Here is a 15193-nt window from a genome sequence, read left to right on the forward strand (position 1 = left end):
ACTAACAAGGACTTTGATAAAGACCATGGATATCGACAAAGACACGGATGTTCATTAACAGCCACATTATATTTTTGTTATAAAGTTTTTGTATGTACAAAAAGGCAACCTTACCAATGGCGTGATAGACGTAATAAAACAATACAACAAGATTTTCTGTGTACAACCAGGGGTTTCTTTATTTCACTGTCACACATTTGAACACATCTCACAAAATATCCACGATAGAAACATTAACACAAGGCTTACGCTCGCTCAATGAACCTCTCCGGGTTGTGACTTGAAACCCCGAAACGATGCATGTTGAACACAGCTAAAATTAATATTATGCTGTCCTTAGCTACATCTGGTATCTCAGTAGAACGCAAGATTTGTTTCAGCGCAGCCAGTCTCTCCCGCTCGGTCGCATTCATGTTATACACACTGAAATATTCTTCAGGCAGAAGCAATCCCTCCATTTCAATGACATCCAAAGGTTCATTCACAACTGTGATTGATCTCATGATGGTACGGTCTTGTAAGGCCCCTTCAAATTCAACCAGTTTTGAGCCCAGGGCCTCACGAGCCTCTGAGGTCAACTTGAATGCTGTCAATTGTCTTTCTGTGAAAAAAATACAAACACAATTACCGCATGTATACAATGCGCGCAATTTCACAATACCAACGCGGCCGAAGCTAAGCAACTTACCAGTCTTGCCTTTTGGTCCGTACTCGCACAAGTCACTGTAGAAATATTTCTGATGGATCCGGAGCAGTTCCATCAGCCGTTCGGCTCTGTTACCGTCCGCGATGCTGTGTTGCACTAGGGCGCGCAATTTGAAAACATTGTTCCTCATTGCCACAATTTCATCTGGCGTGTCAGGGAATGAGACAATGTATTCGTCTACAATCGGATCTGCGGACCAGGCAAGCCTCTCCACAATGTCATGTTGCCAGGATGTTAGCTGTTCTACAGCCATGTTGGTATGAGAAGCGTCCATACTTGCTATGGTTATATCATTAGGTATGAACACATACACCCCGCAAAAGCACCTTTATTCCGCTTGTTTACACTCTGTCCCCGACCGAGGTACAATAATTATCTCCGACCGAGGTACAATAATTATCTCCGACCGGCGTATTAAGTCTCCGACCGAGGTACAATAATTATCTCCGACCGAGGTACAATAATTATCTCCGACCGGCGTATTAAGTCTCCGACCGAGGTACAATAATTATCTCTGACCGGCGTATTAAGTCTCCGACCGAGGTACAATAATTATCTCCGACCGAGGTACAATAATTATCTCCGACCGGCGTATTAAGTCTCCGACCGAGGTACAATAATTATCTCCGACCGAGGCATGCTTGTATATACATTTCAGTACAGGAACAGTGCTCTCATTCTGGACGCTTTCGCTCAAAGCATTAATCGGAAAAAGCTTTTATCTACTGGACCATAAGAATCACATGTAATTCAAGTAATATTTTCTCACAATGTATTCTTATGAACATGTAGTTGCCGGATTTGTACGCAACGTAACAACTGTCGACCCTAAACGATCTCCGCCTCAGGCTAGATACCTCAATCGGTATTGTGTGAACAGATGGATCAGCGTGCACGATGATACCCGGCAGATGCTGACAGTGATGCACGTGCTAATACCGAAAACTCGGCTATTGGAGTACACTGAGAGATTGTTAACCATGTTTCAGAACTGGTTGCCCTCTGAGTTCCAATACTTGACATCGGAACATTCGCTGGATGCTCTTCTCGATCACACTCTGTTCGAATCACAGTCCTCGTATTTCATTGTAACATTGGACTTCACGGATGATACAGGAAGACAGTTGTCATTTGGCCAAGCTGTGAACAAACACAATCAATCTGTTCTTTTGCATCATCCGGATATTCCATCCACACAACTTACATGGAAAGTTGTTGGCCGCGCTCATACGGATGCTGACACCTTAAAGGAAATGGAGCAGCCCATCGGGCAATCAGAATCATCTGCACGTACTCCTGCTATTTTAACTTCAAGAGCCACCCCTGTCTCGCAATCTGCGGCTGTAGCCGGAACTTCTCAAGACAGTACCGCAGTCACATCCCAAACTGCGGCGGCTGGAAGTTCTCAAGACACTGTTACCTCTCAACACACTCCCATGACTGAGACTAATTCCATTAGCAGAGATAGCGATTCATACAGCTGTCCTGTTTGCTTCGGAACAGTACATCTGTGTTTATTTGAGTGTGGCCATGTAATGTGCAAGCAATGCATTGAGTTTTCTAAGACACTTACCGACGAACAACAATGTTCTTTGTGTAGAAAGCGTTGGAATACATACAGAGTGATTTATGTGGACAGTATATCCAAAAAGATATGCTCTCGGTGTAAAAAAGAAAAACAATACTTCATGCTTTGCGGACACGCGACATGCGCATGTCCTAGACCTGTTTGCCGTAGATGTCATGGTAGCGATGATGTGATTCGTATATTCGCTACATAAGAAACTAAGTGATTATGTGTGGTAATAAAATGTATATCATAAATAAATATGGGTATTCGACATTTTTTACTAGTTTAGTTTTACTATTTTGTAAACAATGTGAAAGTATACACAGTACCTATGCTTAAAAAGCTACGTAGTCAAATATAAAGTTCTTAGGAGTGTCAGATGTATCTTTTTTTTGTGACAGTGTCATTCCTCTGGAGTTTTGGAGCTATGAAAAACAAAACCATCAAGCAACAAATAAACCACTACAATATATTTAACGTATCGCATATTTATTGAGAAAGTGATATACGGACCTAACACAAATACAATGTTTAACAATGTTGTATATGTGATACACGGATCTCACAAGTGTTATATTTACATCGATTATAGAATGTGATACGGAGCTAACAAAAACACAAGCACAATATTTAATAACGATGTAACACAATATTTATTGAGAATGTGATATGGAGATTGGAAAATCTGTAATTGCTAACGATGTAACACAATATTTATTGAGAATGTGATATGGAGATTGGAAAATCTGTAATTGCTAGCTAACTAATCTTCAATTGACCGTGAACAATCTGGCACGCCATGCTTTTGCTGGCCCAGCTCATGGTTTTTGCTGACCCGCCTGACCCGCCGCCTGACAACAATTACTGTCATGTTTTTTGCATGTCTTGCAATTAGGACAATAAACAAGGATGCTGCTCGGGGGGATATACTGGTATGTATCCGAATGTTTGCCACAGGCGTAGCAATGTCCCTTGGTGAACATCCCCTCTGTCAATATACAGTATTCACAGCTGACATGTTTACACTCCAATGCGTACAACGGTTTCTTCTCGAAACAATTGGGGCACACAGCGGTGTCACTAGGCCTTTGCGCACTGATATTTATGGGTAGAGCAATCAAGAGATTTCTGGTAGACACAGAGTCTTGGTAGGAATGGCCACATATAGACCATGTCCGTGCGGCGGGATTCACGCCTGCGGGATCCACGCCGATGGCGTTCTCCACAACCGAGTTGAACATAAGGCATCTTTTAGTGAAGGAAATCATATGTCCCTTTATGTTTTCCGGTGAAATGATATCGACTGCGTAGAGAGAAACATTTTCATCCGCAGGCGAGTTCAGCATGTCTTTGAGCGAATCCTTACGCTCAAGACGTTGGTCAGGCCCGCTAGGGAGTGAGTCTTCAAACTTCTTGACCAACATGCAAACGTATGTGTCCGCTTTATCTTCAGGAACCATCGTATGTATCACCACAAGATTATTGCGGATTTGGGTGGATGTGTTGATCCATTGCCTACAAAAGTACCTCTTAAGATCCGAGGTATCAGGAGGTTGGATGTCGTCATATCGTGCAGACTTGAGGTTTACGGCGATGATGTGTACACACTGTGTAGCCATTTGGTCCCAAGAACGTACACTGTGAGTCTTATGAAAGGCAAAGGCGCACAAGTTCTTATTCGAAGAAACAAGAGTTAATTATGACAAGTTCGGCCAACATCCACATATACCAGTATACCTCGGTCGGGGATAATAATAATAATAATAATAATAATACTAATACTAATAATAATAATAATAATAATAATAATAATAATAATAATAATAATAATAATAATAATACCTCGGTCGGAGATTATAGTACCTCGGTCGGAGATAATAGTACGACGGTCGGGGATTATAATACCTCGGTCGGAGATAACAGTACGACGGTCGGAGGCCGTAATACCTCGGTCGGGGGGATAAGCTGTTATAGTATAAATTCAAGGTTCGTGGAAACCAAGGCATATGCATTTGTGTTTCACCAACAACACAACCCTAACCGACGACTGTCAACATGATTCTACTCTTGGTTCTGATTGTATGGGTTGCGATGGCGAAGAGCTACAGTGAACATTCCCTCATGTTCACATACACCTACATGAGCAACCCGCCAGCGGACAAGCCTGAGTTCTACGCGGAAAGACATCTGAACCGCGGCGTGTTTGCGTCCTACAACAGTTGGACCAACAGCTCTCATCCGGAGACCGAGTGGGTAAAAGAATACCCGTCGTTATGGACCAGGAACAACAGCAGAAGTGACAAACATACCTGGTTCAAGTTTAACACTGCCACCCTGGTCTCAAGGATGAACCTGTCGGCCGCAGACAACCACGTGATGCAGTGGACCCATGACTGCAAAGCTACAATGGATCACCTAGGGCAGCTCAGTTATACGGCCCCAAAAGAATACTACACCTTCAACGGCAAGCCTCTGCTCGCTCTGAACCCCGAAACCCTCAAGTTCGAGGGATTAGACCGCGCCGGCGCTGGGGCTCTCATAGCTGCCAAGTGGAATGTGTTTTTTCCGAAAAGATATTTCAATTTTCACAACACATCGTGCATGGACAGTTTGAGAAGGCTAGAAGCAGTTGAAGCTGCTTATGCTAGACTGTCCTGCATAGACATTTGAGACACCCCCCAACACCGAGCTTTGTTTTTTTTGTAGTACACTGTGTATAACAACCATAAAAATGCGTATTGTTCTTATGACATTTTTTTATCCGTTTGGATTGGAACCACTGTCCGTGAGTGTTTTGTGTGACCATTTTTCCATGAAAATTATGTGAATGATATTGCCTTTTTTATACAGCTGTTTCTGTTTTGATACAATCTTGAATCAAATACAATGTGAATCTTCACTTGTGTCACTGGTATTTGTGAATAACAAATAAATATAATGAAACATAGCGATGTTTTTGTTACCTTCATAGTGGCTGTATCAATATGGCGCGACAACACGTTCATTCTCTCTTAGTTCCAGCTCTACTTTTGTCGGTGTGATAAAAGTATTTTTACAAAAATACCAAGATCAATCTAGCATGTACGCACCGGATCCAGTTGCGGTATAGTATAACCCCAGTATAACCAGTGTAAACAATAACATTAGTTGTCCACTGTGGTCCAAAATATCATTTCTTCTACTATGAGAATGGATGAATTCAGAGAATTTGATTCATTTGGAACTTGTTTTTAATGTGAGTTTATACACAGATAAACCTTCTCAGTTTGTAGGGCATTTCATTTATTTGTCTAAAGGCAGAAAATCATTGCATTTGGTGACGTAGTTGTTATGGTAGTAGCTGTTGTTGCTTTCGCACCACAGGAAAGCCTCTACATCTTGGTACGTTTCACATGATTCGAATACCGTTCCGAGGGGCTTCCGCTCTGCTCTGTACCGGATAAAAGACTCCAGGTTAACGATATCCGAATTGGTCATCAAGAGCGTTCTATTCTTGTCAAACTCTGCTGGAGAGACTTGCTTGTCGGAGGGTTTGACGAAAGTATCGCCGAAATACTCTACGTAGCGCTTCCAAGCCGCTTGCACGAATGCGTCTTCGCTGCAGCATCGGCCGGTTATGGCGAGGTGAAGCTCCCATCCGGTGTGAGGGTTAAAGTCCACCTGGACGTACCACTTGCATTCGGACCAGTAGGTGTCGATCAGGATGTAAAAGGTAGAGTTTGCAAAAAACTCTAACATGTGCAGCCCTTTGTTGGCGTAGTCGCAAAAATCTGTGTTCTTCTCCCATGCGGTGTTACCCAGTTTGGATTTCAAGTTGGTCAGTCGCATGTGCCTAGCGACCGATATGGCGCTTACGCTAGTGAAGGCATCCTCGCTCGGCTTCCCGCAGAAGGTTAATCCGGGGTGAGCGAAAGAATAGTATTTCGTTTGGTGAGTCATGGCTAGTTCTACGCGGGTCAGGGAGGTTTTTACGCCGGTCGGGGAAATATTGTAATACCTCGGTCGGGGAAATATTGTACCTCGGTCGGGGACTTTTTACGCCGGTCGGGGAAATATTGTACCTCGGTCGGGGACTTTTTACGCCGGTCGGGGAAATATTGTAGTACCTCGGTCGGGGACTTTTTACGCCGGTCGGGGAATAACCATGATGATGTGTGTAAATTAACACTCGGGCGAACATCCCCATATAGTTAGTGCTTGCTTTTGAAAAATAACCGCTTCATTTACTTGTGAAAAGGGGAAATGTCTTCAAAGCATGCGCACATTGTGAGCGGAACGCTAATGCAGATTAAGCCAGATGACACGCTTACGTTTCCGTCTGCTGACTACATACAGCGTTTTTGTCTCAAGCGGTGGACCCGACTCTCGAGTAAACGATCCGAAACCCTGCTGGTGATGCACGTGATGGTGCCCATTGACCGGTTGGTAGAATACGCCAGCCAGCTGAGAGGCATGTTTAGCGCCCGGCTCCCCGTGGGATATGACCAACGTCTGAAATCGAGAAAAACACTCGACGCCATTCTGCGGTCCAGGCCTAAAAACAACACCTCGCTCTACTTCATCGACAAGGTAGACCTGACAGACAACGATGGAAGCACGTTGACATTTACCGAGAGGGTCAGTAGATACAACAGCATCGTATGTGAAGGGCACGGGACGGTGGAAGAAAGGACATGGGTTCAGTTGGGCCTTGATTTCATGGACTATGTGACTTACAGAGAAAGATATATGAGATAAGACACTCATGTATTTTTTTGTTGTTATATAATTGAAGTAATAAAAAAGTATTTTTCTAAATAACGCATGATGTGCACATTTCTTGTTTATGACATACTGCAAACTTACATACATTATGTGTAGCTGTGTAGTGTAGAAAGAGAACGAGAGAAAGGTCATGGGATCAAGCTTTATTTTATTTTGTGTTGAATTACAAAAGTGTCAATCGATGACAACTACAGTTTTGCTTCTACACTCCTCTGGACCAGTGCGATTGCCAAAGTACACCCATCCGGGTCCGGTGCACCGAACGTGTTTGCCCCATGCAGCCAGCAGCACCGAAACTCCGTCTCGGGATATTGTAAGATCCCCACGTTGCGGAATAGGTAACGGTTCCCTCATAATATTGGTCACATCGACCGGAGGCTGGAACCATTCTGCCTCACTGCTGGGTTTGACGGAATACCACATTTTCTTGCATTTGACATTGGGGCAGGTAGGGCGTAAGTAGTAGTCCACGAACACAGAGCCTGTCACTTCAACGTCTCGGAGATCTCCTTTGTCAAAATCGAGTTTCGTGCAACCAGGTCTTTCCACCATCCTTTGTTCGTCCACCGCTGCGCTGTTTGGCCGTATGAAATTGGAGCTGACTATGCGAGTACCGTGGTAATGAAGATCCGCGTCTTCTCCTTCCGTGTAGACCACGCACGAGTTCTCATCCACGTCTAAGTACACTCGAAGCGTACCCCGATCACTCTCTGTGATTTTTTTCAGGTCGGCAGATACCACAACCTTGCCTTTTGTTGTGAAGTAAAACATGTCTCCCAGTCGCACGGCTCCACCCGACGTGGCCACTACAATGTCGGTAGGCGATGCAACGGGATCGTGATCTGCCAAGCAGGGGTAGAACGCCAATTTACTGTGGTTAGGATGTATAGTCACATTGATGGTGCCCGCCACGTGTATACCGGTATAGTTCACATGCTCGAGACACATCACACCTCGGGTGAATTCTTTGATGATGCAGACATCACCGTGATACTTCTTTCTGGGTACTGGCAGGTTGGACATTGCGTAACTACAAACAACGTCCGAGTGTTCAACCAAATAATGTCAACAGCAGCAGGCTGTCTTCTGCAGAGACATCGCGCGGCAGAGACATGAGTGAGCAAAATGTACGTCGGTCGGGGAGAATCATACGCCGGTTGGGGAGAGTCATACGTCGGTCGGGGAGAATCATACGCCGGTCGGGGAGCATTTGTTGTGTTAGCTCGTTCACATCCCCTGTCACTGTGACATCCGCTTTCTCTGTGGTATTCGCACGTGCCACCTGTTAAGGGTTCGAAATTGAGGACGAGAGTAAAACAATGATGGTCCAGAAGAGGTCGGTCAAACAATTGATTTTAATGAATGCACGCAGCGTGGAGAGGTGCAAACTGCAAAACATCAGTTGTACATCTCTGCCCAAAATACACTCCAGATTGCTTTTATCCCATCAGGGTATTGTAACGCCCCCTCATGCGTTTACAAGCACATAATTTGCATGTACAGAACATCCATGTATTTTAAGAGATAACTGCAGACACAGAAGTTCCCCATCCATCCAAATATGGTGAAGATCTCAGGCCTTTGAGGTCACCATGGACTGGACATCCTTTCGTCACCTGTAACTAAGCAAACTCAAATACCACAAGAAGCTGAATACATTCAGGCCTTTGCTCAGCTACTATTTTACTGTAACCATATACTCAGGCTCTGAGTTATGATATATATATATTAACTCAATCATTTTAAAGTAGTTATAACTGCACCTGTAATAAACATGTTAATATTTGATTATGATAACCCCTATAATATAACTTATAACATAATGCCAGCAGCTTCAATAAACACTTTGATGAAATGATAATTAATGTAATGTTAAGGATGATGGTTAGATACAGTTCAGCAGTGACCTAATTTCTTTAAATATTACAATTCCCTCTCTTGATGTCTCTCCAGAGACATCACCACACCATTTCCTTGTGTCACTCCTCGACCCACTCTGTCACCTCTACATCCATTAATGGCATCATGGGCCCCGAAACCACCATTCCCAGGTCCACTGCCTTCGCTCTGACCCTCTCTAGCCGTCCTCTGACTCAGCAAATCAGACAACCACCTCATGTCCTCTAGGTGGTCCAGTAAGAAAACACCAGCTCCCACTTGAAAACACTTCATGCTTAAGTGGTCTCTGCTCCTTTTCTGGGTCCCTCTCTAGTGGAAATCTTCTCCTGTAAGGGATAAAAAACAAACAGCCTCTCTCTGCTACACCTCACTAACCTACTTTGTTCATCTAATGTTCCTTTAATTATTCAAAGTTGGTTGACAATATCATGTTCTGGGCTCTATCCATTATATTAACTTTACTTAATCTCAATACTCTTTATGTGTGTGAGCAACGCTTTTAGTTCTATTAAAAACACCCCGGGTAAAATATACACCAGCCCTATGTCAGCCTAAATGTCCGCTAGAAAACACACTTCAAAATTTTCTATCATCATTTACGCCTCTTTTTGCTTCAAGCATATACATAACATGCAAAAGTTACTGTTAATACCAGTTAGACAAGTTTCTATTATCTACAACATTTTGTTTCACCCGGCTCAGTAGTTGCTAAGCAGAAACAAAGCAATATGTGGTCCACCTTTACCCCACAAAATAAATCCATTTCATGTTTGTGTCTGTAAGCATGTTTTCCATTCATTCCTTACACTCCACGCCATTCCTGCAAGTTAGGAGCTGTAAATTTAAAAGCTACATAAAGTCCAGGCCTTCGGCCTGGCCTATATTTAAATCATGTGTGTTTGTAAGCGTGCATGCAATTAACCTGCTATGTTCTCATCTTCCCTCAACATGTATCACCTGGACACTCTCACCAGTGAAGCTTAAGACCCTTTTGGACGGAACATGAACTCTAAACAAGCACAGTTATGCTTTGTGTATGAAATAAACTCAACCTGTAAATAGAGACATCACTGTTATCACAAACATATTCAATACTATTAAAATAATACTGTACAACATGTTATTAATGCAGTCATCATAAGACAGATTATATGATAGCAATAAAAGAATCTCTAAATCCCAAATCCCAACAGGTCCTGTTTTTAAATCTTCCCTGACCTTCCCTTCAAGTTCTGCTTTCTTAGTACAGTGATTAGGTCCTCCTAATCCCATTAAATCTGCCATATTGATTTCTTCATGAGTAAGTGTCAGATTTCGAGCATCTAAAACTTTACTCAGTCTCTGTTGTGCTAATGATGTCATAGTGAACGCCTGCAAGTTCACATAAGCCACCACACTATGTTAGTCAGAACTTTTAGTGAGTGTTCTCTCCCTACATGTGCTGTTTCCTATATTATTTTGGCAACCCCTGCTGCATGCTGTGCACATTTAGGGTGCCTTGCTTCTGTTGGACTCAACCTTATGCTAACCCACATAAGTACCTGTCTTAAGAGCGACCTCTGCACAGCTCAGACGCCAGTTGCAAGAGCTCTCTAACATTAGAATCATCAGCTGTGACTTATATAGTGTTATTTCGGTACTTTATACTTCACACAGTTTTGAACGTTGTTTATATGGGGAGTTCCTCTTTTTGTGTCTATATTTATTAATATGCCTTGTGCACTAAAACTTCCTGTTTTTCAGTCTGGCTGAGCACTTGTTTGTGAGTAAAAGGTGGCCTTGCTCTACAAGCCAGCCTTCATTATTAAAGTACATAAAACAAGATAATGGGCAGGTTCATATTAAAAATATAGCTTTTGTTCCTAACACCAGTCCCCGTTTTTTCATTTCTCCCCTGAGAAATGAACTAATTCCTAGTTTATAACATTTAAGTTTACTTCAATACATTCCCATTTAATTTTATTTATATAGCGCCAAATCACAACAAAAATTGCCTCAAGGTGCTTCATATATACAGAGAAAAACCCACCAATCTTGTGACCCCCTATTGAGCAAGCACTTTGGCAACAGTGTGAAGGAAAAACTCCCTTTTAACAGGAAGAAACCTCCAGCAGAACCATGCTCAGGTACGGGCAGCCATCTGCTGCGACCGCTTGGCGTCAGCTAACAGAGACTTTTGAAGAGAAATACTTAATATTTAATAATCCACATTTCACTATTTTATTCTTTGGTTCAAATTTTTATTCTGTATTGTTCTTTATTTGTTATTATTTATGTTTAGATTGTTTATTGCTAGTCTTGGTTTGTTGTTGTCTGTTTGGGAGCTGACATGGTCTCTATGGATAAGCGTCTTTTGGTGGGGTAGCATCAGGAGAGAAGCTCCAGAGAGGCATCTTTCATGTTAAACACTAAAATATAACATAAGAGATCTCCTCAACGTGTTCTATATTTTTAATGTTTCCTTATTATTTTGTCATAAAATAAATCAACCAAATAACTTAAACTGTGTGACAGCACCTTGCGTTTACGCCGGGCTGTGAACTGCCCTGAAGCTACACCCCCTTTTACCCCATTTAATTTCTCAATCTTACTTTAAAGTATTCCTGACCTTCTCCTTCTCTCATCTGATCATCTCAAGTACGTCCTGTACCAAATTTGCTTCCTCTTTTCAAGTCCCACATTTAATTACAAGCTAACACATTTGCCCTATATGGCTATTCCGACATGTTTCCTGTCAACTTAACAGAGTTATTCTCAAAACTCAGAGCTGAAGTTCCCCTTTCCTAAGTCTGTATGTTCTACAAGAGAGCAAGTCGGTAAACAAGTTTATCATCACAAAGGTTATTAGGTAAAGGTCACGTAGACATTTGCTTAGTAACCCTATAAGAGCACATTTCATGTAGCTAATCGCATATATTAAGACCCCCCTTTTTGTGACACATCTCATGTGTTACAAACTCAAAATCCTTCACTCAGGTTAGGGAATTAAAAGAAAAGTTAATCATATCATATTAGGTATAGTTGCTCCGGGCCTTCAAACCTGTGTTTAAGGAATGAAATCAAATTAATCATCATGTCAAAATCCCTTCTTGGCTCCATCCACAGCCTGCATCCTTGAAACGTCCTATAAACAAAAGCCTATATGTTAACTAGAACATCACCTTTTATACTCACTTTCTCCACTTATGATCCAACCTGTGTTATAAAACAAAACTTAAAACATAACAATTATCAGTCCTGTGTCCAACCTTAGTCCAGTCTTTTGTCAGTGTCCAGTCGGTCCAACCTATGGTCTGCCCGATCCGTCCATTCACCCACACATTCACCCACACGCATTAACATCGGGTGTTGGTAAACTTCCACACAAATAATTACATTTCCCACTTACAGCAAACTCAGTTTATTTATATGATCATTTATTTTCTTTGTACTCGTTTCTTAAGAAGATAGGTCTTTATACTTTTAGACTGGATTGGCTCGCTGCAATCCTCTTAGACAGGGACCCACAATCTGACCCATTGTAATTCGGAAAAGGTCACCTTACTTTTTGTTTTCCTGAGACTATTGTCGGCGCCGTTATTCATTGTTTTCTTTTGCAGGCCTGCTTAGAACAAAAATGAGAAAAAAGAGAGCTGAGTATTAGCTCATCAAAGTACAAAACAAAATCACCTGACAGGTTTTTTCTTTATAAGTGCACTGTTACAAAACCCCTTAAACATGTCCATGTTTATTAAAACTCCCTCTTTAAAAATAAAACAACAACCTCAAAAATCTTCAACAATCTTAAATTTCACCCATAGAACACACCCAAAACGTAAAAAGCTACACCGTTTCGTACACAATATCCCCCTTTAAGCACTTTACCAAACTCACATTCAACCAAACATATAAGCACGTTCTCACAATATGTCAACACTAATTTATAAACCTCTTAATCAAATTTTCACCTCTCAACTGTCTACTTTGCTTCCTTTCCTCAAGGCCTTAATCACACACACACAGCAAGCTCCTCTGTCATCACTCACATTAGCTCTCCAACTAATTTTCATACTCAGTCACAAGATAAATGCATGTTTAAACCTTATCACATTATTCAATTATTTTCATTTTCTTTCTATACTAATCACTTGTTTTTATCAATCAGTGCAACAGCGCTCCTAAGTCACCCTTTTAAAACTGCTTTAATACTTTTCTTGTGTTTTTTCCATCTTTTTAAATCTTTCCATCAATTTTATTAACCATTCACACCATTCTCTCACTCATACAAGCAGCAAGCAGATCTTCATTGCATATGCTTATGTTCTTAGCCAGGTTTATTCAATGTCTCTATGCATTAAACTTCATGAGCTTATTTTTTTAGAGTTAATGCATTTTCTGTTTGTGTGTGTTATTTATGCATCTATGGCTTCGCAGTCTTTCAAACTCCTTCCCAATTCTCCAGTTAAGCAGTCAGATTTTTCTTACCCCGAATTACTAACCCTCTATTTTAATTTCCCACCTTAAATAAGCACTCCTAATCTTCAGCCAGGAGCTAGGGCCTGTTTTCCAGGTTCATGGACACATGATTTTGTGAACAATTCAACCAGAGACTTGCCTTAACATATCCATTGGCGTTAACCTACAATTTTCTTCCAACTGCTGGATCTGGAGAGTTGGTCCGGGTCTGCTTTGCTCCTAAAAATAACAAACTAAGACATTTGCATTATTATCACGGGTGCCTAAACGACCCACTAAACCACCCATTTCTCTTTTTCTAGTCAAAAATACCAATTATGTCATGTATGTAAGCGTGTTCTTCCTTGCGTTATGTTGTCATGTAAATGCAGTGTAAGCTGTTTTCTTCATTGCATGCCAGGTGATCATCTTAATTAAGTGTAAGCAGTTTCTTCATTGCATGAGTGTAAGCTGCTTCTTCATTGCATCCTTATGTATTCATTGCATTTTCATGTATTCATATTTAATTTATGCATCTTTTCACTGAGCTCTACATTCAAGCTATCTCACTTCTGATTCGTTTCGAAAATAATCTCACATGTAACAGTTTGTATATGTGTGTTTTCTATTCATTAATATAATTGTCAGTTATTTTGATTATCTTTTACCTTTTGTATTGTTTACCTCTTTGTTGTGATGTGGTGGACATCCCTAAACCTCAAGAGTCCAGCGTTCAACTTCACCCCAATCATATCCTATATGCTCGCAGTCAAACTTGTCCTGGTTCACCTGACCTTGGTCCCTCTCTTCCCACTGTCCTGTTCGGCCTTCAAAGCAAACACAGTCTGTTTCTTCTCTGTCTTGATCTTTCCGTCGTCTTCTTTTACGTTAAGTTCCAGTCTGGCAAAATACCACATTCAGTTCCTTCGCCTCAGTGCCCCCCAGTCATTTGACACTGTTCTTGACCAACCTCCAGTTCCCCCTGCATATTTTATCATGGGGTTTCCTCCCTTCTGCTTCTGGAGTCGTCAGTCAATCTTATTTTCATATGCTGTCTTGCTCTTCTCCAGCCATCTTTCAGTCTTCTCTTTCAAGCATGGCAAACATGAAACTCAGTGCCCAATGCTTTTCCACAGTTCTTTATCCCACTGTTCAACTACCCAGCCTGTAATTCACAGTACATGTTGCATACATGCTGCTGCTGGCGTCGTCGGTGTTAATAGTTCGGTTCCTTTTGTCTGCTGTTGATCCACGATGTTCTGTCGGTCTTCATCAGGAGATTAGCTGGCCTTTGAGCTTCTTCTCAGAGTCAAGGACAAAGTGCCAGGTGAAGCTATAATTTGAAGCCAAAGAGTGGCCTGTTTTTCCCAATTGTGTTAATCTATGCTTTTGCTGCTGTGCTCAAGGGTTCCAGGTTTAGAGACGTTCACCTGTATTAACACACTAAAGCATATAATTAGTATCATAATCATTATTTATCTTAAAACCTCCCTTTTGCTTCATCTGCCCACAGTTAACTCTCTCTCTCGACTCTGGGTGCACACTTGTCACCGTGAGCTTCCCTTTTATGGGCATGCATTTCCTGTCCCAGACACACACACGGTTTCCTGTTCCTACAGCTTCTGCAGAGACTTCTTTTAATTTCACAGTCTACAAATAATCAGTAATTCTACTAAATCTTTATTTAAAAGCAATATGCCTTCATTTCACTCACACACATTTTAATAGCGCTCTTTCACACATGAGGACAACTAACATTATCCACACACATCACCATTCTTTAGGTCAGTTTTGCAGCATCAGTCACACAATCATTTCTT

Source organism: Pelmatolapia mariae, linkage group LG1, assembly GCF_036321145.2.
Source record: "Pelmatolapia mariae isolate MD_Pm_ZW linkage group LG1, Pm_UMD_F_2, whole genome shotgun sequence".
In the NCBI taxonomy this organism is placed as follows: domain Eukaryota; kingdom Metazoa; phylum Chordata; class Actinopteri; order Cichliformes; family Cichlidae; genus Pelmatolapia; species Pelmatolapia mariae.